At 46.0% G+C, this 27,400-nt stretch overlaps 1 protein-coding gene and 1 long non-coding RNA gene across 2 annotated transcripts in view; one reads left to right on the forward strand and one right to left on the reverse strand.

Moving 5' to 3' along the window:
* The window catches only part of adamtsl3 (ADAMTS-like 3), an 869,253-nt gene that overhangs the window by 150,400 nt on the left and 691,453 nt on the right, over positions 1 to 27,400 (forward strand).
* The window catches only part of LOC140387181 (uncharacterized), a 39,225-nt gene continuing 33,089 nt past the window's right edge, over positions 21,265 to 27,400 (reverse strand). Inside the window, exon 3 of the long non-coding RNA XR_011933770.1 lies at positions 21,265 to 22,052. This is a non-coding gene — a long non-coding RNA (uncharacterized lncRNA). The remainder of the gene's footprint in view (positions 22,053 to 27,400) is intronic.

Genomic DNA, 27,400 nt, shown 5'->3' on the forward strand with positions numbered 1-27,400 from the left:
AGCATTCAATGCTAAAGAAATCCCATCTGGACCACAAACTCAATGGAAAACATGTCCCTCTCATTTTCTTCCATTGTCATTGCTCACTTTCTCAGCTCTCCTCATTCCTCTCTCTCTCTTCCTGCTTCTCTCTCTATATATCTCTCCGTCTCTCTCCCTCCCTTTATCTATCTCTCTTCATTCCTCTCTCTCTCTCCCCTACGTCTCTCTCTCCCTTTGTCTATCACTCTCTCCGTCTTCCTCTACATCTCTCTCTCACTATTTCACTGTGTTTCTCTCTCCCCCTTTTTCTCCCTTTCTCTCTGTCTGTCTTTTGCTCTGTATCTCTCTTTCTTCTAGTTTTTGCAAGGAACTTTGCATCCGGACAATTCCGGGTACCACAGACAATTGTGGCCAAATCTTGTCCTGTCTCATATCTGGTGGACTTGCAAGAGAGATGAGTGCAGAAGCACGTAGACCATAAAGTGAGCTGAGATGTTGCAACCCCGACGACTGAACAGATGGTTTCGGTGGGAACCAATGCCCTTTCAGTGGACCATGAAGCAAGTGAACCAGAGAGTTCAGAAGAGGACATTTCTACTGCTCCTGAGGGGTTTGGAGAGGGGTTCACATCCAACACACCTATCGAGAAATCGAAGCAACCACTTGTTGATGAAGGCATTACCTCTCTGGTGTAGGAACCTGTCAGGGAACTGAGACATTCCACCAGGCCTAAGAAGTCTCCTTACAGATTCACTTTGTGAAGGACTGGACTGTATTGCCCCATGGTGTTTCTTATCTCAGTGTACATAGTTAACTGTAAATAACCTGTATTATATATATATGTTGCGGGTCTTTGGGGGGAGGAGTGGTAGTGTGGCCCCTTTAAGGGGCGGTCTTTCATGGGCCATGTGATCCACTCCGAGCTTATCACATGGGAGTGCACAAACCCTACCCAATGGGGAAAAGGCATGAGGCCCTGGTATCAGTGACCCGGACAGTGTGGACCCGGGAGTCAAGGAGTGAAGACCTGTATGAGATACCTCTGTGCCTAATATAGTTAAACCTCATTGTTGTTTCCAATAAACCTCTTTGTTATACAAGGAGCCTCCTCAGTGATACCTCATACTATTACAGTATGTGTTTTTCTCTCTCTCTCTCTCTCCCCATCTCCCTCTTCCTCCCTCTCCCTTTCTCTCCATATCTTCCATTTTCTCTCTCCTTTCTTCTTCTCCTGTCTCCCTCTTTTTCGCTCCATTTCTCTTCGTTTCCCTGCCTTTCTCTCCATCTCTTCCTCTGCCTTTTTCAGCTTGAACTACTGGCTAATAAAGAGGAATAAGAAAAGGTTTTAGTTCATGTCTGACTTGTACTCAAATCACTTTCAAAATAGAAACAAAGATATTTCTATATACAAAGCCACGATTGTTCTTTTCTGTTGAAAAAGTTAATTGTTTTGGAATTCAAAAGGAGAGAAAGCAGAGTTGTGTGAGGCCTGTCATATTTGATCTCTATCTGCTTGTGTCCCTTTGAGCCGATCCTCTGTATTCCTTGTTTTGATTAAAGTGTTGGAAATCTGTATTCTTCACAATTCTTGGAAATGTTAAAGAAGCAAGATCCTGCTAATTCAGCCTGGAATATACCCGCATGGGACACACTCTGGATGTGTGACTGTGTTGCAAACAGATTGATGGCAGTCGACAAAACCAGCAACGTCACAATTGAGTTTGCTGAGGGAGGTCTTCTTGAAGAAGATCTTCAGCAAAGCTCAACTTGAATCTGAACTTGAATCGTGAAATTGTGAATTCAGAAAGGAATCCTGGAAACCTTGGGCGAAATTCTCCCGAAACAGCGCGATGTCCGCCGACTGGCGCCCAAAACGGCGCCAATCAGACGGGCATCGCACCGCCCCAAAGGTGCGGAATGCTCCACATCTTTGGGGGCAGAGCCCCAACATTGAGGGGCTAGGCCGACGCCGGAGGAATTTCCGCCTCGCCAGCTGGCGGAAACGGCCTTTGTTGCCCCGCCAGCTGGCGCGGAAATGACATCCCCAGGCGGCGTATGCGCGGGAGCGTCAGCGGCCGCTGACAGTTTCCCACGCATGCGCAGTGGAGGGAGTCTCTTCCGCCTCCGCCATGGTGGAGACCGTGGCGGAGGCGGAAGGGAAAGAGTGCCCCCACGGCACAGGCCCGCCCGCGGATCGGTGGGCCCCGATCGCGGGCCAGGCCACTGTGGGGGCACCCCCCGGGGCCAGATCGCCCCGCGCCCCCCCAGGACCCCGGAGCCTGCCCACGCCGCCTTGTCCCGCCGTTCAAAAGGTGGTTTAATCCACGCTGGCGGGACAGGCAATTTATCAGCGGGACTTCGGCCCATCCGGGCCGGAGAATCGAGCGGGGGGACCCGCTAACCGGCGTGGCCCGATTCCCGCCACCGCCGAATATCCGGTACCGGAGACTTCGGCAAACGGCGGGGGCGGGATTCACGGCAGCCCCCGGTGATTCTCCAACCCGGCGGGGGGTTGGAGAATGACGCCCAAGGCTTGGACGGGATTTCCCGTCCCGCCGCACCCGTTTTCTGTTGCGGTGCACCCCACCGGCAGAGGGATTCTCCGTCCCACCAGCCAGCCAATGGGGTTTCCTATTGTGGGCACCCCAGCGGCATCGGGAAATCCGCTGGTGTAAGTGCACTGCCGGCAAAATATAGGATCCCGCCAGTGGCGAATCCAGCCCCTTATTTTTATACCTGAGACCATTGGTTTCGGAGTTTTTTTTAAAAAAAGACATTGTAAAAAGTTTGTTTATAAACAATTTACATTCTTTGACCCAATTGTTAAGAAATTTGCCAAAATAAAAATCACAACCGATGAATGCCAACCAATTTGAAACAAATTGAATTGTGCTGGAATAAATTTCAATGCCATCCATGATCGGCCAGAAAAATGGGATGATTATAAAAATGTGGCGCTGAGGTGGAAACTGCTCTGATGCTGCGATGTGATGTACGGGCCCACTAGGTGGGCTCGGAAAGAGACATGAGACGTGTTCCCAGCTGCGCTTCGCTCTGGAGCACAATTTCACGGCTGGCTGGCCAAATAATGGCCATCACGTGTGAAACGAGCTCTGTGAAATGCTGAGCACAGTCGGGGAGGCCGGGCGGCAGGAAAAGGGAGGCGTTTCTGATGTGCTTCCTCAGGGGGCCAGCCATTGCGGAAAAGTCTCTGGGAGCTGCAGACACGTGAAAAATAAATAGCCATGTTAAAGCTCTAGCATGAGTGCCCAGGCAGCACAATCGCACGCAGACTTCAGTCCCCAGGCACATTTGTTCATTTTATTTCATTTCATAGAGTTTACAGTGCAGAAGGAGGCCATTCGGCCCATCAGAACTGCACGGGCCCTTGGAAAGAGCACCCTACCTAAGCCCATGTCTCCACCCTATCCCCGTAACCCAGCAACCCCAACCCCGACCTCTCATCCCACCCTGGATCGAGGTTGCAGCTTAAATGTAAAGTCTGCCTGTTCCTCTGGCCCACTTGCCAACTGTAAAGACAGGCAGGTAGGCAACCTAAAATCCCAGTCAATTGGTGTCTAATTCATTTAAATTGGCTTCTTGGTTGTTGGCGGGCATACCTTCTATTCACACGACTGCCGAAATATTAAGTGAAGGCGCAATTACATCGGGTCCCACGCCTGACGTCTTCCCGTGCGATTTCATGCGCTTCGGGGTTGGGTACACGCCCAAACTTTATACATTAAATTCTGGCCACCATGTGTTGATGAAAACCATGTGATAAATGCACCAGTGCAAAAGCAAATTCTGCTGATACTGGAAATCTGAATTATTTTATGATAGATATGCAATCATTACGATATAAATAACCGAATGGATGTGGAACTGGCTAATGTTTAACATCTCTATATTTAATTCTGGATATCATATGTTGTCTAACAATGTCGTATGGCAGGATAATCTTAAGGGGGCTTTTCTCTCCACTTCATTTCCTGTTGTTTTTCTGACCTTGCGATAACCTGGAGAGGTTATTGCGGTAACAAGGAGAGGAACGAAGCAGCTGCCAATGTGGAGAAACCTCTAGCAACGGTACTTTGTTTTTAATTAAGACAAAACCAATACCTACCTCTTCCCCATAGCGAGTAACCAAGCTGTTCTCTCAAAGGGTCAGGCCACTTTCAGCTAAAAGCTGACTGCCGATGAACAGGAGATCAATTAGCATGTTATAGAATCACAGAATCACTGCAGTGCAGAAGGAGGCCATTCGGCCAAACGAGTCTGCACCGACCTTCTGAAAGAGTACCCTACCTAGGCCCACTTTCCCGCCCTATCTCCATAACCCCACCTAACCTGTGCATCCTTGGACACTAAGGGGCAATCTTAGCATGCCCCATTCACCTAACCGGCACACCTTTGGACTGCGGGAAGAAACCGGAGCGTCTGGAGGGAACCCACGCAGACACGGGGAGAGTTTAGCACACTGAGCTAAATCGCTAGCTTTTAAAGCAGACCAAGGCAGGCCAGCAGCACGGTTCAATTCCCGTACCAGCCTCCTCAAATAGGCGCCAGAATGTGGCGACTAGGGGCTTTTCACAGTAACTTCATTTGAAGCCTACTTGTGACAATAAGCAATTTTCATTTTCATTTTCATGTGCAGACTGCGCGCAGCCAGTTACCCAAGGCTGGAATTAAACTTGAGTCCCTGGCGCTATGAAGCAGCAGTGATAACCGCTGTGCCACCATTATGCAAAGATTAGGTGGCCTGGTAGCACAGTGGTTAGCAGTATTGCTTCACAGCTCCAGGGTCCCATGTTCGATTCTTGGCATGGGTCACTGTCTGTGTGGAGTCTGCACGTTCTCTTCGTATCTGGGTTGGTTTCCTCCGGGTACTCCAGTTTCCTTCCACAGTCCAAAGTTTAGGTGGATTGGCCATGCTAAATTGTCCTTAGTGTCCAAAACGGTTAGGAAGGGTTACTGGGTTATGGGGATAGGGTGGAGGTGTGGGTTTAAGTAGGGTGCTCTTTCTAAGGGCTGGTGCAAACTCGATGGGCCGAATGGTCTCCTTCTGCACTGTAAATTCTATGATTCTATAATTTTGATTTGCTTGTATTTTCTCCCCTATTTCAACAAAGGCATTAATTAATCTATTGAACCCTTTATTCAAGTATCATAGAGATGGATTTGATTGTGAATCTGTCAAGTATTTGTATGATCACCGTAATTCTTAGGCTATATTTGTTTAAAATACTTGAACTTGATTGCATTCCCTTCACCGCTACAGTTTAAAGTTAGATGTGATTCTATTGCGCAGGTTGCAATAGGCCCAAGAATACCCGGAGCAGCAGAAAATAGCTTCTGGCTAAACCCATTTCATCTGATGAATTGTTGCCATGCACACGATCAACTAAAGCTTTTGTTGCAAATCACGTAGCACAGTGAAACACATTGAATAGTGTTGACTCAGTTCAACAATGAAGTGTATTGTTTCGATATGAACAGGTGGAGTGTTCACCCAAGCCCCCACCTTGGGAGAATCACCATGACTCGATCACTGTCTGTGCGGAGTCTACACGTTCTCCCTATGTCTGCATGGGTTTCCTCCGGGTGCTCCGGTTTCCTCCCACAAGTCCCGAAAGACGCGCTGTTAGGTAATTTGGACATTCTGAATTCTCCCTCTGTGTACCCGAACAGGCGCCGGAATGTGGCGATTGGGGGCTTTTCACAGTAACTTCATTGCAGTGTTAATGTAAGCCTACTTGTGACAATCAAATATTATTATCATTATTATCTGATGTGCGCTGATACAGAATCAGGGGCGAAATTCTCCTACCCGCCCCGCCACATTTCTGCCCCGATCGGCCGACGGGAGTCTCCTTAACACCGGCCGGTCAATGGGGTTTCCCATTGTGGGGCAGCCCCACGCCGTCGGGAAACCCCCGGGCGCCGGCAAAACGGAGACTCCCGCCGGCGGAGAATGACGCCCAAGGTTACCGGCAGAATTGGAGCTTTTTTGCACCCATGGCTTAAACTGCATCTTGAATTTATAAAGTATGTGAGATGCTTGGCTGTGTCAATTCCAGGGATTGGACAGAGGCTAAAGCAAAATTACACTGTAAACCTACACGCTTGAACAGGATGTTCTGTGGAGGCAATCCTGCTTTGGCTGTTGTCAAAACCCGGACTCCTTTTATTCTTCGGGTGTAAATATAGCATTTGAAGGCATCGTAAAACTTCAGTTCGTTAAAATATTAACCCACGCTTTACTTTAAAGCTTGTGTCCTGTAGTGGACATTTGTTGGGACCTTATAAATGCGAAAGAGAAAATAATGTTCTTAGTTTTTACAGTAGAACAGAGTTAACCTTGGCTATAAAAATGAGCATGAAATGTCGGGGGAAAAAACACTTGAATTAGTGGAATTAATTTGAACTCTGCTCAAAGGATTAAGGTGCTTCCAGTTTACCTTAACATCCTAAATGTCACTGGTTAATCTCACTTTTCTAAAGCAAGCCACCTTATGCTCCTTTTGCACTTTTAAAGATCTATATAGGGTTGTTGTGGAGCAATATAGATTCTGTGCTCAAACCTTCTCAACCACAGGTGACAATGCGAGCAATTGAGTTAAATTAAATTTGATCCCTTTTGTTAAAGAACTTTGACCGGAGTGCCCCAGCCGTTCACGCCAGCGGGATCTTCCAGTCCCATAATGGAGCGGGATGCACGGCGGTGCATTCAATGGGAAATCCCCGTTGACAAAGGCATGCGGCGGGTTGCCTGGTAAAACCTGTCCTTTATTTCTCAAGATTCCTATAGAGCTTGACAGCGAATGAATGTATTACTGTAGTATAATCACCGTTGCGTAATGGTAATTGGTAGATGTGTCAGAATGTGGATAGCTGTATCCCAAGATCAACAAACATGTTCATGGCCAGGTTATTTGGTTTTGGTAGCGATGGATGAGGAACACATTTTGACCACCATACCAGAAGAATGGTGGAAATGAAGGACGTATGTTTGGAAGGGCAGTATGCGAGTGTGGAGGAGTTGACGGAGAAGTTTGGGATTCCGTGGGGGGAGGACTTTAGGTATAAGCAGGTACGGGACTTTGCAAGGAATTTCCTGAGGTTTCCAGTGACACCTCCCTCCTCGTTGTTGGAGGGGTTGTTGTCGCTGATGGAGTTGGAAGGGGACAGGTCATCTTGGTGATTTATGGGATGATTTTGGAGGAGCATATGGTGTCTCTGGAGCGGGTGAGGCCAAGTGGGAGGAGGAGCTGGTGGTGGCATTGGAGGAGGGGTTATGGTGTGAGGTGTCACGGAAGGTGAATGCCTCAACCTCTTGTGTGAGGCTGGGTTAATACAGTGGTGGTGCACAGGGTGTACCTGACAAGGATGAGCTGGTTGTTTGAGGGGATGGAGGACACTTGCAAGCGGTGTGGGTGAGGTCTGGCTTTGATTTGCATTGCTTTGTTTTTTGCTTTATGTATAAAATGTTAAAAACCAAGTAAAAATAATTTTACAAAACCATCAGGAATTGAAAACTAGGACTGAATTGTCGCACAAATGGAAAGCCACGGATGGTAGGGGAGGGATATGGGTGGGTTCTAACTACCACATTCATGGTTCACAGAGTCAACTGTCCATATAAGTCAACAGCTGACTCCACTCATGTGCTTTTGGTGGTAGTAGATGTCTGAAACCTGAAGTGTGCAGATTGCACCTGATTGGAGTAGAGCCAAACCATGTGGATTCATTTGGATAGCAAGCGTATCTTTTTGGAGAATTAAATTACCCTTTCGATATGGCCCTGGAACAACTTTGGGAGAGGTAAGGCACCCTTTTTGGATTGTTAAAAGTAGACATGCTTGAGTGTAAAAAGTGGAGAAACTCATTGGAACTGTCCAAACTGGCAAAGGTGTTTGAAGCTGTCAAAGAACTGTCAAGGCTGTCAAAGAACTGTCAAAACATATTTAAATCATCAAAGCTATAAAGGACATTAACTCTGCTGAGCTTTAAATGGAAAAGAGTGTGCAGTATAAAAATGTAACTATTTGATTTTTCACTCTATCTGTTGACAGAAGATTGGGGATTATCATCATAGGATGTCTGCTACATGACTGATTTTACAACCAACCTTTACAACCAAACCTTATCACAATGTGTTGCTTGTTTGAATTTATTGATAGATCCAAGAGATTATAGAAAGGAAATGTTTATTTTCATAAGAGATTAATTGAAGGAATTTCAATGTATTGAATCTTGTCATCAGTGGTAGAGTCTTTATAAAATAGTGACATCATCAATGCACCAATTTTCGGTCAGAATAGCTTCTGAGGTTTGCCCATGGTGGAAACTGCATGAATTGGCAAGTAGGGGGTAAGGGTAAAGATGGTGAATGGGAGCAAGGATTGCTATGAGTTAGCACAAAGTTGGTATAAGTATTTTAAGGTGCCATGGGGCGGATAGAGAGATATAGGGTAACAAAGTATGAGGGGCCGTAGGAGACGGTTAGAGGAGCATAGGATGTCATTGGGAATTGAAAGGCAATGCGGATGAGGTGGAATGGGTTGGCATGGAAAGGCATGCAAAGTGTGTGGGGTGTGGGGGCTGGGGGATGTGGGTTGGAGGGATGTTTTTAGTTTTGTTCATTTTTTAAAATAAATTCAACAAAGTGCCAGTGAGCAGAGGTAGGCCTTCTGTCCAGCCCACACCCATGCCTGGCAGCCTCTGTAATCATTCAGGAGGCTGTGGGTCTGACTTCTAATGCAGTCTGCCTCACACCCGGAGCAAAAATTCTAACTTTCGGGCTTCTTTTAACAGCATTGGGTTCCTGGAACCGGGAAATTTCCTATCCCTGCTTTCCCGACCAGGAGCATGTTCATAATGGTGGGCATGAAACTCTCAAAGAATCACAGAATTGTTACAGTGCAGAAGGAGGGGATTTGACCGATCGAATCTGCACTGGCTCTCCAAAGGAGCAACTCTCCTAGAAGCTTGCCCCCACCTCAACTCTGCACATTCTTGCTTTTCAGATAATAGCCTAATTCAATTTTGAATGCTTCATAGAAACATAGAATATATGAGCGGGACTAGGCCATTCGGCCCTAAGATCCAGTTCCGTCATTCATTATGGCCATGGCTGCTATCCAACTCAGTACCTGTTCCCGTTTTCTCCCATATCTTTGATCCCTTTAGCCCCAGGAGTTATAACTAACTCCTGTTTGAAAACATACACTGTTTTGGCCTGAACTGCTTTCTGTGCTAACGAATTCTGTAGGCTCACCACTTTCTGAGTGAAGAAATTTCTCCTCATTCTAGTCCTAAATGGTGTACCCTGCATCCTCAGACAGTATCCCCCTGCCGGGTCGGAGAATCGACGGGGGGGCGGCATGAATCACGCCCCCACCGGCCGCCGATTCTCCGGCACCGGAGATCGGCGGGGGCGGGAATCGCGCCGCACCGGTTGGCGGGCCCCCCCCAGCGATTCTCCAGCCCGCGATGGGCTGAAGTCCCGCTGCTGTAATGCCGGTCCCGCCGGCGTGAATTAAACCACCTCCCTTACCAGCGGGACCAGGCGGCGCGAGCGGGATCCGGGGTCCTGGGGGGGGGCGCGGGGCGATCTGGCCCCGGGGGGTGCCCCCACGATGGCCTAGCCCGCGATCGGGGCCCACCAATCCGCGGACAGGCCTGTGCCATGGGGGCACTCTTTTACTGCGTGTCGGCCGTGTAGGTCGCCGCGATGTTTTCTGTAGTTGTTGAACATCAATCAACTCAATCCCAGGACATCGCGCAGCAGTTCCTTCAGTGTTCTAGGCACAGCCATCTCCAGCTGCTTCATCAATGAGCTTCCTTCCATCAAATGGTCGTAAGTAGGGATATTTACTGATGATAGGGCAATGTTCAGCACTATTCACAAATCCTCAGATATTGGAGCAATCCATGTCCAAATGCATCAAGACATGGATAATATCCAGCCTTGGACTGACAAGTAGCAAGTAACATTCATGCCACACAAGTGCCAGGCAAAACCATCTCCAACAAGAGAGGATCTAACCATCACCCAATGACATTCAGTGTCATTGCCATCACTGAAATCCCCACTATCAATACTCTGGGGGTTAGTATTGACCAGAAAATGATCTGAACCAGCAATATAAATACTGTGGCTGCAAGATCAGGTCAAAGGCTAGGAATCTTGTGGCAAGTAATTTGCCTCCAGACTCCCCAGAGCCTATCCACCATCTGTAAGACAGAAGTTCAGGAGTGTGATGGAATGCTCTCCACTTGCCTGGATGAGTGCAGCTCCAACAACATTCAAGAAGCTTGACACCATCCAGGACAAAGCAGCCTGCTTTATTGCAACCACAAACCTTCAATCCCTCCACCACCGACAAACAGTGTGTACCATCTACAAGATGCACTTCAGAAGCTCAACCAGCCTCCTTAGGCAGCACCTTCCAAACCTATGTCCACTACCATCTAGAAGGACAAGGGCGGCAGATACCAGGGTACAGCACCACCTGGAGGCTCCCATTCAAGTCACTCACCATCCTGGAAATATATCACTGTTCCTTCACTATGCTGAGTCCAAATCCTGGAATACCCTCCCGAACAGCACTGTGGGTATACCTACAACTCAGGGACTGTAGCGCAAGAAGGCAGCTCACCACCACAAAGGCAATTGGGGATAGGCATTGAATGCTGGCCTGGCCAGTGAAACCAACATCCCTTGAATGTATATAAAAAGTGCACAACAGAGGTGCAAGGTTTTGAGCGAGCAATTTTACAGCTTCTATGAGGGAAACTTGTCAGCTTCAAGTTCTTCCAAAGCACTCAGGCAGAGAATGCCAAAAACGTTTTAGTCCCAATTTCTTTTTGAATTGCTGGCCAATTAGGAAAAGAAAGTAGTGATGCTTTCAGAGGAATGAAAGCATTTCTTAACATGCCTGTTCTACGCCCATTAGATATGTTTAATCTAAGTGTTTAGGATATTGAGAAGTGAGCCTGCAGTAATTATTGTGCAACACTAATGAATGAAAATACAAGTCATGTAGCGTATATATTTAAGTTGCTGGAGGCTGCAGTAGTTCAAGAATATTAGTGTCTGTGTTTTGGGGCCCTTAGCAGTATTTGAGGAGCCCCAGTGATTGTGTAATTTGTCCTTTTAACAAGGGTCTTGCTAAATGCTGCTGCCATTAATGTGAGTTTCACTGATATCAAGAGAGACCATTTATTTGCTCTGGTAAGGTCTCCTGAAGGTTCAAAATGATTTCTTTTTGATTCAAGTTAGATTTTGTTTTGTATTTGTATGATTTAGCACTTCTGCAATTTCTCTTTACAAACTTATGTTAAGGTATTGATCCTGAAACATGTAAAATATTTCCCAGGTAATTATGGATATTGGAAAAAAAATGATTACGTAGAAGAGTAAGTAAAAGAATCCATTAAAATGCATGAAATAGTTAATATCCCAGGAATAAGTGGCAACGTTTTTATTTGTCAAATTCTTCTCCATTTACTTTAATGGTAAATCAGATGGACAAATTTATTGTTTGCACTGATTACCAGGAAATTGGGGGTAAGAGGTTTACGGATGTCAGGGAGGCATTTGCTCTCTTGCAATCGGGGCTGCATAAACCAAGTGAGACAGCTGCATAACCGTTATAAAGAACTTGCAGCTGAGAATTTTCCCAAATCTGTTGTGGATAAAATGCAACTGTTAAAGCTCACAAAACATTTTAAAAGAGAACTTTTGATGACCATTAACAGATGACCAGTGCATAACCTTTTGTATGGTTAACTTACTGCAATTCTCTCAGCTCAAACGTGACATTGCCCACACTAAAGTGGATCTTGTGCTGTTTTCTCAGGATAAGTGCATTCTGCCATTTTATGTATACTTAAGTTGAGGTCATTATATCCCTTTAAAGATACAAGTGCAATTACTTTTAACTGTGAGTGCAGGCTCTAGTTGCTTGGCATTTAATTGTTTGGTTAGGGAGTGTTCTGGTTTGAAAGGTGCTTGGCCAACTTGGCTGGCCATTCAAAGGTGCGCAGACATCGAAGACGGTTTTGCTACTGTAACAAATTGATGTTTGAAGTATGAATTCTATAGTTTTGTGCTGACAATGTTTAACATTTATCCATGACCGATATATTTGCAGATTAAGAATTTTGCATTGGGTGTCATGTGAGTGTCCCTTTAAGAAAGGTTTGGTCTTACCACATGACTTGTAGCACAGCTTCAGTGATGTCATTTGTGGGTGGATCTGGGCTGTGGCTGTCAGGTGAGAGGGGTTTTTAGTATTTGGGTTTCAGTTTCGGTTTGTTGCTTTGGACTGCAGAAGAGAAGCAGTGTCTCCCTGTTTTCATTTTAAAGCTGTTCCAGAGAACTGAGAGCACATTGGGTGTGGCAAACTGCCTTGGTAACTTTAAAGATAGAGTTGCTTTCCGGAAGGAGTTTCGAATCTGCTGGTTGAAACTGGATCAAAATCTCAGGGAAAGGACCAGTCCCATTCAAGTGAGATTACGGTATGCTGGGCCACGCCCTCGAAAGAGGTTTTGGTTTATTGGGATTTTGTATTGAATTGGAACAGCTACTAAGGGGGATTCATTAAGAGGTATATACAGAGATTACCGTCGCTGTTGTGTTTTCTTCATGTTTGTAATTGATACCAAATTCTTGTTTTATATATGTTAACTACATTCTTCTAATAAACTTTGTTTTGATAAAAGCACCTAGGAAGTCTATTGAATCCCACCTGAAGTGGCTCTTGTGCTCGTCCTAGCCAAATTAACATAAAAGTTATAGGCCAGGTGAGCTTCATAATATACTTTGGAGTTTCTAAGCCTTGGCCCACAACATAGGTCTGTGCTTCCTGCACGGTATCTCCCAGCACGGGTTGGCAGATGCAAGTTAAACTGTTCTTGACTCTATGGCTCTCCATCAATAATCAATACGATTTTGCTATCGGCCTGCAGTTGTACGAATAATAAATTATATTGGATTGCTGAATGCACAATAAACTTGGTGCAATATCTACCCATCTATCATGGAGAACATTAAAAATTTAGATTCCAATGAGGTTTCTGGATGGTCCAGTAGACGGCGTGGCAATTTTTAAGACGTGGCTCCAGTTATCGTGTAGACACTATTAAACCCAGTCTGCCTGAGATGACCTCCTCTTCTTACAGCTACATCAGGAGACTTTGTTGCAAAATTATTCTGCACATTTTATGCCTGGCGATAACAGAATTTTAATGCGGCTGACGACCTTGGGGATCTGTTTCCCTCAAATGGCTGCACTCTGGAGTGTCAACGATGGCATTATCCTGACACCATAATGGACCCATTAGAATGTGAAGTTCTCAATTCTGCTGTTGTAGCAATGTAAATGAAGGGCGGGAGTATGGGGAAGGGGTAGGAATGGGCTGGGTAAAGCAAGGAGAGGCCACAAGGAGTGCCAGTACACTGTCATCAGTCTTCTGCAAATTCAGTTACAGCAGCAAACCTCTTTTTTATGTTTTACTCAACCAGTAAAATTACTATGGGCCCCCTGATGGCTCCGTGACCTTTCCAGTGAATTGCTGAGCCACAGCGACCAAGATGTTCTGGGGTTCAATCCTGGGCAAGGAACCCTAGGGCAAACAGTACATGTGTAATGTAATTGGAATAGCAATTACTGTTTCCAGGAGGGAAGAGTAAAAGTGAAAATGATGGCTAGTTTCCTGTTTGCCATATATAACATTGCCGTGCAGTATGACAAACTCTTAGGAAGTAGAGTGCATTCTCAAGTAAATGTGAATAAATGATAAATTGCACCATTTAATTACTTGATAAATTGATAAGCCTCTATTGTTTAACAAGGAGATAAACTGAAAAAATGTGGGTTCCTTCCGCTGTGCATTCTTAATACTGAAAGGAACTTAATTTAGAAATAAGACTCAAACAATAAATATTTTGGTCTTTTATCATAAATGTACTTTTCTTGACTTTCTTTTACTTCCCTTGCCTCTCTCAAACCAGCAAATTATCGCACAAAGAGAGGCAGTTCAACTTAAGATGCATTTGTAGCTGCTGCCACCAGTCTCGAATTAACCTTGAGCGTGATCGTATGGCCTCGTCGCACCCGACTTGGGATGCGACGACGCTGTCAAACCTTGCGAGAGGCCTCTTGCGAGATCTGCAACGCTCAGGACACATCCAGATCTAATGATATCTTGCGAGATGCCACAATCTGGGCGGGATCAGGATTTGCAGATTTATGTGAGCAGTTAGCCTCACTTAAATACGTCAGTGGCGGAGTCTCCCAAGGCCCTGGATCGAACGCCGTGGCACCTTTTCGCACTTGTCGACACAAACGTGGACCAGGTGTATTGGCACCTGGAAAGGGGGGTCTCCCAGGCTATCAGAGGCCCCTGGGTGGTCAGGCTCTGGGCAAGGTGGTACCCTGGCACTCCCACTGTCACCCGGGCACCTTGGCACTGCCAGGCCAGCAGGGGCACTGCCAGGTTGCCAGACTGGCAGTGCCAAGGTGCCCAGGTGGCAGGTTGCCCTTATGAGGTGGGGTGAGGGGGGCTCGAAGACCTCCTAACAAGTAAGTTGAGGTGTTGGTTGGGTCTGGAGGCTACGGTGGAGGGTTGAGGGATCGTGGCAGCATTTAAAAATGGGCCCTGATCACTTCCCGTACTGAGGAGCTCAGCAGGCAATGAAGATAAGTGCAGCCTCAGCAGGATGTTCTTTGCCGAGGCCAGAAACAAAAAGAGAGTCCTGTTTGATAGTGGGGTCGTTCTCAGTGCTGCAGGTGCTGAGAAACACCTGGCTAAACATGCCCAAAATGGGACTCTCTTTTTCCTGTTAAGTCATGCCCTTGTTTGTACTGGTTGGCTGCAGTTGGAATTGTTGGACCGAGGAAAATGTGTGCTAGCATGGACCAAAATCATTGGTGGGAGATGTCGTGTTATGTACTCTGGGATAACACAGTCTGCAACTGGATGCAGCTTTAACAAAAAGATATTCCAGACCTTGAGTTAGTTCAATCTGATTTATTGAACCAGTAGCACAGTTAGCGCAGTTCTCTATGAGTTCAACTCTCTGCTAACCGAAGTGTGGTTACTCTGTCTGACTGAACCAGACTAGCTCTTAGCCACGTGCTGGAGGTGTGATACTGTAAATACACCCTGACTCACTCCGTAGATGTTCATCAGTGGAAAGAGGCGGAGAGTGAGTGCCTCGTGCCTTTTATAGTGAGATACCACCCCTGAGTGTCTTGCCTGCTCATTGGTCATGTCCTGTTCTCTGTGTTCATTAGCTGCCTGTCTGTGCCTGTCTGTATATCATTATCTGCATGTCTGCATATCATGACAGGAGAGTTCACACACTTTATATAAGCCCTATGTACATTTGCAAAGTGAGAAGTTTAATAAAGGCTAACAGAGTCAGACGAGTAACACTAAGAAGACATTTATTTATAATACATACTATTAACAAAGGAGCCCGGTGGAACCTCACTGGGTCCTCTCTCTCTGTCGATCGGTTCCTATCTGACCGACCTTATGTACAACATGGTATCAGTCCTGTAGATAGCGGGGAGCTGATACTTCTTGAGCCACACAGGGGAAACAATCAACCCTGCCCCATGTGTTCCATGCAGGTTATTACAAGCAGGAGCCTCAATAATTTTGTGAATGATATTGTGTAGTTTGGCATTTTCTTCCCTCGGGACTGAAGTCATACTCCCTCCAAATTCATATCTCCTGAGTTAGACTGCAACTTTAGCATTGAATATACTTTGTATAGCGTATCTGAGCACTTGAAAAAAATCTTTCATTTTAAATTAGGACTTTTATTTCTTTTTAAAAGACCGGATATTAGCCAATAATTTAATTGGGTCTTCTGTTTCCTTCCGATTCACATTTTATAGAGCAGATTTGTCTTTTTCTTCAATGCTTCTTTTGTGATTTTTGCGATCGATAATTTCAAGTTAATTGCACAGTAAACTTCAAAGACATACGACAGGCATATATATATAATTTGATAAGTTAAATATTTCAGAGTACACCACAATGGATAATAAATAATACAACTGACTGACACTGAATAAAACATCTGAACATATGACTGTGTGGTTTCAGAACCTTAGCACATCTTGGATAGGTTTTCGGCAAAACACTCCTAATTAAAAGCTGATGCCATTGGCACTTGGCTGCAACCTTGGCAATACATTTTTATTCTCTTTCCTGACTCTTTCCTGTGAGATCCTGAAACAACCAAAGGCCATTTTACCGAGTGTCCAAAATAAGTTGCCAACTATTTTAACACTCATGTTTTTAACCCAGATGTTTTCAAAAAAATGTCAATTAGTTGTACTAGAATTCCATTACGAAGTTAAGATATAACTTGCAGCCACAGATTGCTTTTCCTTGTTTTTAAAAAAATCTTCTGTAATGTGTACATTTAAAAAATAGTTTATGTTTGCCATCTGCTTGGGATTTTTTAACATTAAATACTTTTATCTTGAGAGCGTAGGTAAGCTCCCAGGTCCCAAATCTCAAAGTTTGTCACAAAATATATCTGTTAGTAATTTAAGCATGACCGCCAAGCGACTCTAAAGAGATCAAGTGTCCCCATAAACTCGTGGCAGTCCCTGACTTGTGACTGACCAAACTGGAGAAGTCTTATCTGAACGGCACCAATTACATCAAGAAACTCCATCGGGAACATGCAGAGGCAAAGTTGAGCATTGGAGAGACGCCACAAACCTCCAAACAATTTGTCTAACCGATCCGTCAAGCACCACCTAACCTGCATGTGACAGAGTCTGCTGATTGTGAATCAGCCATCTCAGAACCCATTGAACCGGAATGGAAGCTAGCCACTCTCCATCCCAAGGAGCTGCCTAAGAAGAAAAAGGTTAGGAACTACCTCCCTATTCATTTGAATTCTACCATTCTTGGATCACCCCTTCCCCATATGGGGTTAAATTGAAAAACTGTAATGTTGTGCATTAGAAAAAAGCCTTACTTTGAACATTGCAGATGGACTGCAATAATTCAAGAAGGCAGCTCACCCCAGCCTCCACAAGAGTAATTGAGTGTGAGCAACACATTCTGGCTTTGGTAGCAACACTTACATCACATGAATGAATTGTTTAAAAATGACATTGCTTGCTCAGACATAAATATAATCAGGCAAATTTAGTTTTACCAATCAAATATAATCTGTAAAAATTTAAATATTCCCATAAAATGGATTCTTGCGCTGATTGAGATATTTATTTCCGTTGCAACATCAACGTTCGATGGGCCAAATGCAACTACATGACTGCATTCTAAAGAATAACAGCATTTGAATAGCAAGTAATTGAATCACTTGGTTAGAATGTCAGAAGTTCCTTCGTTAAAATCCACTTTACAAATCCTGAAAAAGGATCCGTCCAAGAATATCCGGGGAATTCCGCCAAGTGAGTCATTTCTGTTTAGCCGTGTTCCATAATTATCTGCAGAGTCAATAAAGTTGAAGAATTTCTGACACAGGTCTCTGGGATAATTACTATCATCGCCACTGTCCTAGCAGAATCAAGCATATTCTGGATCTTCTTGGCACTGAATACGCAATATGAATTATTAAAATATTCTTGATTATTTAATCCAGTTAAACAGTTGCTGCTGCCTGCACTGTGTCCATGGATGAGTGAAAGTGGAAGATCCATTGAAGGGAATTATTTTATTAATGGACAACAGTACCCGCCGAATTATCTTAATCCCTAATAGAATTTATCAAGCTACTTGTAAAAGCTGTCAAAATTATCTAGCATGTTTTCTGTGTCTGCATTTCTTAACCCAATGTTTCAGGAACAGTCTTGGGATTGAGTTGCTTTCTTGGCGAAGTTTCAGGCTGAAGTTTAGTGGAATTTGCAGTGTTTGTTCAAGCAAACAGCTGTGCAAAATTTAAATAACAAAAGGATCTACAACTGTCAAATAAAAGCAGTTTTTAAGTTAAAGAGCAGCTAATGCACCCCCAAAAAATAGTTTTGAGACTGCTTCTCTTATTTCTCCGCCTGGCTGTGTACCTGAGAAAAATATTGCAATGTGTCAGGGAGCACTACCAGTCCCAACAAATGGCACAAGAAAGAAAAAATGCAAAGCAGTACAAACACGTTCTCCCTGAAAATGTGGAATCAAACCTAAATTTCCTTAGTCTATTCTTCCATTTTGGTTTGCTGTCCCTTTTTTTGCAAATTTGTTTTCTCGGTTCAGTTTTGCTTTCAACAAGTTGAACTGGGGAGGAAAGAAACACTTCCTACTTGGTCCAGCCCATTGTCAGTGGCGTGCACGGCCAGGTCAGATATGGCAGTGACATAATTCCTTGCGAAAACTCACTGAAGTATACCTCAGCAATTGGTTTGACATTTTTTTAATTTGCCGATCCCCCTATGTGGAATACACGCCAGCATGTGCAGGTTAACACTCTCCTTTCACACTTGTTGCTGTTGTGCTTTTTCTGTCACACTGGAAATGTTTTCATGTGGTGATTGAACTGACCTTTTAATATTACTTGCACCTGATTTTGTCCCACAAGGGTAGTTTCCAAGGTGGATGTGCGAGTTTTTCGCTTAATTCTGATCCGCTTCACTGGTCACCTGCAAGTTGGTCTTAGTGCCACACTCCTCCTAACAAAAAGCTTCCCCCCTCCACGTTGAGTCCATTCTTCCCAACACCCACACTGCAAACCCTAATCCAGTCTCAAGATTTGAGCCCTCACTCTACCCGTTGAGAAAATTGAGGCATGATCATTGGCTTTTAAGGCTTTTTGAGGTTGTAACAGGTAGGTGCTAATAGTTGTGTAATTTCAAGAAGGAAGTAGATATAGCTCTTGGGGCTAAAGGGATCAAGGAATATTGGGGGAAGGCTGGATCAGGGTAATGAACTTGATTATCAATCATGATCATAATGAGAGGCGGAGCATGATCAATGGGCCAAATGGCCTGCTTCTGCTTCTATTTTCTATGTTTCTATGTAATAGTGGCATAAAGGTCAGATAGCAGAATGTGTTAATAGCGGGACAAGGGTCAGCGCTCTGTGAAAGCAAAACATGAGAACAAGTTACGGACTAGCTCTGTTGGGGAGGGGTTTGGGAAAATAATCAAAATGGCAGACAGAGTTCATGGACTGAAATTGTTGGACTTGGTGTTAATTCCAGAGGGCTGTGAAATGTCTATTCAGAAGATGAGGTGCTGTTCCTCCAATTTGCGTTGGGCTTCACTGGAACATTGCGGCAGGTCAAGAACGGACATGTGGACAAGAAAGCAAGATGGCAAGCGACTGGAAGGCTTGAGTCATACCTGCAGACTGAGCGAAGGTGCACCGCAAAGTGACCGCCGAGTCTGCCGAATGGAGAGGAGACCACAATGGTAGAAGCGAATACAGTCGAGCAAATTGAAGGAAGTGCAAGTGAAACGCTGCTTAACCTGAAAGGAGTGTCTGGGGTCTTGGTCGGTGAAGAGGGAGGAGGTAAAGGGGCAAGTGTTACACCTTCTGTGATTGCACGAGGAGGTGCCGTGGGAAGGGGGTGAGGAGTTGGGGTGATGTAAGAGTGGATCAAGGTGCCATGGAGAGAATGGTCCCCATGGAATGCTGACAGGGGAGGTGGGATTAAGATGTGTTTGGTGGTGGCAATATGCTGGAGTTGATGGAAATGGCAGAGGTTGATGCTTTGAATGCAGAGGCTGTTGGGTGGGAAATGAGGACAAGCAAAACCCTATTGTGGTTCTGGGAGAGAGGGAAAGGGGTGAGGGCAAAATCTCCTGTAAACAATCCTGTTACACACACCCCATGAGACCTTGCATCTCTGACACCTCAACACTTCCTCCCACCTCCCTCCAGCACAGCCCCACATCTCAGCTAGTCTTCAAACTCAAATTAAATTGAGGTTCTGCATAAAGTAGTAACAATTGGATCTTGTGGCCTTCAAGGAACAGAGTTTGTTCTTTGCCAAATAATGTATTATGCATTATATGTTGAAAAGCTTTTATCCTTCTATAATAATGTGTTTTCTGATTGACTCTTGAGCAATGACATGCAATGTACGCTCTTGCCTCTGGATTTGAACCTATCACAATCCAAACGTCATACTTCGGATGTCACACTTCAATCAGGAACAGATGCAGAATAATCTATTTTTTTCACACTGATTCCTCTGACATTTGAGCAAAGCCAGGAATTTACTGCCACCTGTTAGTCTGTGAAGAAATAGTACCCTTTCAATGACCTTAGGATGTGCCTGAGTGGAATTGACCAGTCAGTGACTTGAATATTTCATTCAATAGACCTTGTGCCCTTAAAGGGGCACCACTGAAGCTTACTAGCAGAATAATACACTTGTGTATGTCTTTGTTATAATGCTAATTTCCTAATGAAGAATTGCATTCTCTAATTTATGATGGGCTTTTATTAAAGGTCTTTCAGCTGGTGTGCCTGACCCTAACCTGAAGAAAAATAGCAGCATCCGTATTATATCACATCACAGAATTGTAGCAGCACGCAAGGAGGGTATTCGGCCCATCCGTGACTTTCCATATGAGCATCATGACTTAGTGACATTCTCCTGCCTTTTCCCTATACCTCTGCACGTTGTTTCTGTCTAAATAATCATCCAATGCCCTCTTGTATGTCTCGATTAAACACAAGACATTAAGGGGCATTTCCAGCGTTTATGGTGGAACAGAAGATGTGGCTTCAATGGAATTACGCTCACTGTTTGGCCTCCAGACTCTTGTTTGTCACTGAATTCAAACTGGAAGTCGGACTGGGAGGTTGGACTGGGAGGTACAAAGTTTCTTGCACAAAATAGGAAGAGGGCAGTTCAAATCGCAGTCAGTGGAGGGTGCACGTGATCTGTCGTTGAATGAAAGACCTGGGCCATTAGTCCCGCTGGTACAGGGGTTTGGGATGTATGGGGTTGAGATCCTTTCATAATTTGGCAGTGGTCATTGTTCATGAGTCAGCCAAGATCATAACTTTCAACATTTCAGCTATATGACGTGGATTGTAGTTGCATCATGTGGAGTTCTTGAAAGGTTTGTTGTAATTGTTATGGACGGGAGAGATGGAAGGATGGTTCCCCTCGTTTTCCATCTCTCGGCTCGCCACATCAAGGTGTGGTTTAAAGTAGTGCTGTGACTCTCAAGAATAGGTACATGACAGATTTTCTCGTAAATTTTAAAATAGAAGAATAACTTTATTTTCCAACACTTGAATATAGTCGCAACAGCACCCCCACACACACACAAGACAAGCACACACAAATAAGGGTGACTATAAAAGAGGTAGCATGGCACTTAAAGTCACTGTTACTCGTGTGTCTCGCAAGGTGGTAGCTGAAAATTCCCAGACTGACAATTCCCTTTAGATTCACTGAAGAAATGGAAGTTGAATATTTTTGGCAGTATTTGGTCATGGCTTACTACATGCAAATGCAGGTTTCTGATTTTGATCTGGGTGGAGTGTAGCCGAGGCCTTGTAGCGAAGATCTGGCTTGGCTCCTCATGTTGGTGAGGAAATGGCTAGCCTTGCTAAAACACTGCAGGCAGGGTCCTTCCTTTGCTGAACTGGATCTCTTTCCTCTGTGTTCATGTCTCCCAGACGGACTGACTTTTTCACCAAGGCTGCTCATAAAATGCGATGTTAACAAATATTTCTTCTCACCAGCTGGTCTCTGTCACGTTTCGATAATCGGTTTTCGTGCAAATCGTGCAAATGGTCCTTGACGATGTGAGCATTGACACACAAGGGGGGATTATATCTCAGTCACTTCCATCTCCTTGTGATGGAATAGTTTTTCCTCACACCCATTCTGTAGAATTTTGTGTTGTAGCCGCTAAGTCCGTGATGTACTTGTGCAACAGTTTCTGTAGGTTTCTGGATAAGTAGGTGTTAACTCCACAGGCTAGATCAGTTTGCATTTTTAATGTCTTCTGAAAGGAATGTTCTAATGGGTGGTGGCCCAGAAGAACTGAAGAGGATACCAGGTGCAGAGGCCGGCTGGGTGGGAATCCTGCCTCGGGGATCTGGCACTGTATCCAAAGTTTAAAAATAAAGATTAAAACAATAAACAGCCCACATTCCCCTCACATGCTCCCTATTCCCCAAACATGCCAACCTGTGCCAACTCATTCCCTGCTCCTGTCAATCCGATGACTCGTTATAGCCCGTATGTAAACCTATATCCCACACTCATGGCTTTATATATCCCTATTGCCAACCTCTGATTCTCCACCCAAACCCCATAGTCCCTTACAGCCCCTATGCCAACTCAGAGTCAACTCGTGTCAACCCGTTCTCTCCATCCACCATCCTTTTCCCTTATATTTGCCATGCTAGTTCATCTAATATCCACCATGGGAACATCACAGGACACATGCAGAAATGAGATTAAATAATGTTCAAAGTGTCTCTCACAGTTCTTCCTATATTCAAAAAGAATTCACAAAAAAATTACTAAATTTATACTTCAACTAAATGAAGCCTGAAGCCTTATAACAACAATAATTTCATATAAGTGCCTAATCCCTTATAGCGACAGGAATTTGAATTCATAGCCCAATACCAAGGAATCTATAGCCACTTGTACCTGTTAATCAATCTGTGAGATACCAGGCAGCCTAATGTGATGCTGGATGGTTGTGAAATCAGCCATACAGCATTAATCCGGTAATGTTTATGCTAACAGAGTGAAATAGCAAACAATGTTGTTTACAGTCCAGACATTTTTTTTTGAAGATATAAAGGTCAGGAATTTTAAATGCTTTGGTAACTTTACTGCTCCCTTTGAAGTTTCCTTTGACAGGTGCTTCTGACAGTTTTGACAATTTATTTTGACAGGTCTGTTGACAATTCCAATCACAATGACAGAAATGTGCTTATGCACCTTTAGGCCTACTTCTAACAATCCCACAGGGCATCTAATCTCCCCCAAAGTTGTCCAAGGACCAGATCCTAAAGGGTACCTTACCTAGCCAAAGGGTTTCCAAAACAATCTACAAAGTTAAAACCTTCCCCATACCTGGTCTAGTCTGCACACACCAGATTTCACACTCCTGGCCAACCAAAATCCCACTTCAATGGAGGCAGCTGCTAATTTAAATGGCCATCTGCTTCCACAGAACGTGCATGAGTGAAACAGGTCCTGCTCCCATTCGCATCCCCCGGTGAAAATGGGAGGTTGTGTTTGGAGGCAGGACTTCTGATTTTCGGCCAATTCTGCCATTTTCTCCACAACAGAGTGGCTGGCCGGGCTTCTCCGAAATCCCGGCCAAGTGTTGACGCCAACGTCAAAATCGGCGTGAGCGACGCTGGCGTCAACGGGCCTCCAGGCCCAGGCATTCACCCCTTCCTCAGTGGCTAGTATGGCGGCAGAGTGCTGTGCGCTCGAAAACCGGCGCGACACGGCGGGCGCGGGTCCGAGCATGCGTGCCATGGCTGGTGCACGTCCGCACATGCGCGTGGGTTTCCGTCTCCGGGCCGGCCCCCGGGCAATATGGTGGAGCCCTACAGGGGCCCGGCGCGGAGCAACATAGGCCCCCCCCCCCGGAATTAGCCCGCCCGGCGATCGGTAAGCCCCGATCGCGGGCCTGGCCACCGTAGAGGCCCCCCCCCCCCCCGCAGAGTTGGATCCCCCCCACACCAGGCCCGCGCAGCCAGAACTCCGAGGTCCCGCCGGGTGGTAACCCATGCCGGTGGGGCTCGGTGGGCACTCGGCCTGTCGAGCGCCGAGAATCGCCAGGGGGGCTGCCTTCAACGCGGGATGGGAGAATCCCAGCCATTGTCCGTCATGGTGAAATTCTGGACCTTGTTGTCCAAAAGGATGGGAGCAGTGGTTTAGTGTTTTAGTGTCAAAGCAGCAATTAATAAAATGCTGAGGGGACATGTTTCCAAGCAGGTGTGAAATTAACAGTTTTCTTTCTTCCTTCCTTCCCAGTACTCTTTTGTTGCCTCTGTTCTTGCTTGCACTTTCTTACTTGCACTCTCCTTTTCTCCTTCTCCACCGCAATCTGACTCACTCCTCTCCCTTCATTCTCTCCCCTTCTCCCTCTCCCCTCCCTCAGCTTTGATACACGCCCACCGTATTGGAACAAGTTATTTCCAGCCTGACTAAGAATGAAATAAATATGCCGTCTTTGGAAAGAGCACAGGTTGTTAGTCAAGAGAATGTGGCATTTTATTGCTGAACATGGTGTTCAATCCATCGACTAAAGTAAAATAAAAACACATTTTGGGCATGACGTTCAGAGCTTGTTTCCAAGAATCGTACAATGGTGTAACTTGTTTTTTTGGATGCAATCAAGTAAAATGCTAGCTGTTTATGGTATGCCTAATGCCAGACATTTGAAGCCTTTTTACAGGGTATGTCTTACATAGATGTAGGGAATCAACTGAAAAAAAATTATTTGGCGAGGTATTATTTAATATTTTAATACACCACTTTTATTAGTGTAGATTTCATCGAGTTCATTCTACTTTAGGGAAAGGGAATAATGAGCACAATGTGCTTTTTAAAGTACACTGTGATATTGAAATGTAATTAAATTACTTTTTATATCACAGCGGTGGTTGGCATTTTTTTGACCAAATTTAACACTACCAGAAATCTGACGTAAGGTGCAAAATATACTGTGCATATATATTCTTTATTTTTTAAAAAGAGCCGGCATTGCCTACATTTATCAGATAATTGACTTCATAAATATTCGTATTTGAAACGTAATGTCTTAAAGAAAGGGAACATGTCGTGCATTGAAAGTCACCATAGTCCCCGTGGACCATGGGCTGTGATGCAACCATCAATTCACTCAAGGACTCGTGTTGGAGCAAAACGGTGGATGCATGCCTGCGACTGGTACATACTGAGGATAGTCCCACAGGCCAGCTACTCTTATACTCCTTCAAAAGGGCGGAGCCATGGGTGGAGCCCGTACATGCTCTAACATCCTCCAACATCTCCCTCTGCGGGTGAAGCCATACAATGGCCCACAAATAAAACCCACAGGGTTAAAGCATAGAACATAACTGGTGAATTAACTGTATTTACAAACATAGAATATAACTGGTGAATTAACTGTATTTACAAACATAGAATATAACTGGTGAATTAACTGTATTTACATTCACCACATTCACCCCCTGTATAAAAAAATAAAGTCCGGCGGGGGTGAGGGGTCACAAGTTCAGCTGGTCCGGCGCCCGGATCGTACGCTGCGACCGCCGAAGCACTGGTGTTGCAGCCGCTTCAGGTGGCTGGGGAAGTGGGTCTGGTGCAGCCCCAAGGGTGGACTCCGGGAGCGGCTCTTCCTGAGCTTCATTCCTGCGGACTGGTGTGCCGGGTGGAAGGGAGCGCGGGAGCCAAATGGGCGCGGGGGCGCTGGGCATGGGAGAAAGAGCGGGGTACAGCGCGGGGGGTACTGTGGACGTAGTGGTGGCGGAGCCTGCGGGCGCAAGGTCTCGGTGGGAGACGGTATCCTGTCGACCATCGGGGTGCTCAACATATGCGTAGTGCGGGTTTGAGTGCAGGAGCTGGACCCTCTTTACCAGGGGATCGATCTTATGGGTCCGAACGTGTTTCCGGAGGAGAACTGGACCCGGTGTCATCAGCCAGGGTGGGGGCGAGGCCCCTGAGGTAGCCCCCCGAGGGAAAATAAACAAGCGGCCATGAGGAGTTTGGTTTGTGGCCATGCAAAGGAGGGACCTAATAGCATGGTGCGCATCGAGGAGGACTTCCTGCCAGTGGGAAACCGGAGGATTCCTGGACCGTAGGGTCAGTAGGACGGTCTTCCAGACCGTTGCGTTCTCCCTCTCCACCTGTCCGTTTCCCCGGGGGTTGTATCTGGTGGTCCTGCTCGAGGCGATGCCTTTACTGAGCAGGTACTGACACAGTTCGTCGCTCATGAACGACGAGCCCCTGTCACTGTGGACGTAGTTGGGGAAACCAAACAGGGTGTAGACACTGTGCAGGGCTCTGATAACAGTGGGGGTGGTCATGTCGGGGCACGGGATGGCAAACGGGAAACTGGAGAACTCATCAATAATATTGAGAAAGTAGGTATTGCGATTATTCGAGGGAAGGGGCCCTTTGAAATTGATACTGAGGCATTCAAAGGGCTGGGACGCCTTCACCACGTGGGCCTTACCTGGTCGATAGAAGTGCTGTTTACACTCCGCACAGATTTGGCAGTCCCTGGTTACAGCTTTGACCTCCTCAGTGGAGTAGGGCAGGTTGCGGGCCTTGATATAATGGGCGAGCCGGGTGACCCCCGGGTGGCAGAGGTCGTCGTGGATAGCCCGTAGTCGGTCCTCTTGCGCACTGGCGCATGTGCCGCGGGACAGGGCATCTGGGGACTCGTTGAGCTTCCCAGGACAATATACTATATCGTAATTATCGGTGGAGAGTTCGATTCTCTACCTCAAGATCTTATCGTTCTTGATTTTGCCCCGCCGCGTATTGTCGAACATGAAGGCTACCAATCGTTGGTCAGTGACGAGGGTAAACCTCCTATCAGCGAGGTTGTGTCTCCAGTGCCGCACGGCTTCCACGATGGCTTGAGCCTCTTTTTCGACCGAGGCGTGTCGAAGTTCAGAGGCGGTGAGGGTGCGTGAAAAAAACGCAACCGGTCTGCCTGCTTGATTGAGAGTGGCGGCGAGAGCGACCTCTGATGCGTTGCACTCCACCTGAAAGGGGACGGACTCGTCCACCGCGCGCATCGCGGCTTTGGTGATGTCCGACTTGATGCAGTTGAAGGCCTGGTGGGCCTCGTCTGCCAGAAGGAAAAGGGTGGCCTTAAATAGTGGGTGGGCTTTGTCCGCATACTGGGGGACCCACTGTGCGTAGTAGGAAAAAAATCCAAGGCACCTCTTGAGGGCCTTGGGACAGTGTGGGAGTTGAAGGAGGGGGTGCAGACGGTCAGGGTCGGGCCCTAGGACTCCGCTTTCCACGACGTAGCCGAGGATGGCGAGCCTGGTGGTGCGGAAAACGCATTTCTCCTTATTATAGGTGAGATTAAGTTTTTGGGCGGTTTGGAGAAATCGGTGGAGGTTGGCGTCGTGGTCCTGCTGATCATGGCCGCAGATGGTGACGTTGTCCAAGTACGGAAATGTGGCCCGCAGCCCGTACTGGTCCACCATTCGGTCCATTGCTCGTTGGAACACCGAAACCCCATTCGTGACGCCGAAAGGGACCCGGAGGAAATGAAAAAGGCGGCCGTCTGCCTCAAACGCCGTGTAGTGGCGATCCTCCGGACGGATTGGGAGCTGGTGGTATGCAGACTTCAGATCCACCGTGGAGAGTGAGCAATCTGATTGGCCATGTCTGCAATCCGGGGATGGGGATACTCATCAAGTTGCGCAAACCTGTTAATGGTCTGGCTGTAAT

The sequence above is a fragment of the Scyliorhinus torazame genome, chromosome 12, assembly GCF_047496885.1.
Source record: "Scyliorhinus torazame isolate Kashiwa2021f chromosome 12, sScyTor2.1, whole genome shotgun sequence".
Taxonomy (NCBI): Eukaryota; Metazoa; Chordata; class Chondrichthyes; order Carcharhiniformes; family Scyliorhinidae; genus Scyliorhinus; species Scyliorhinus torazame.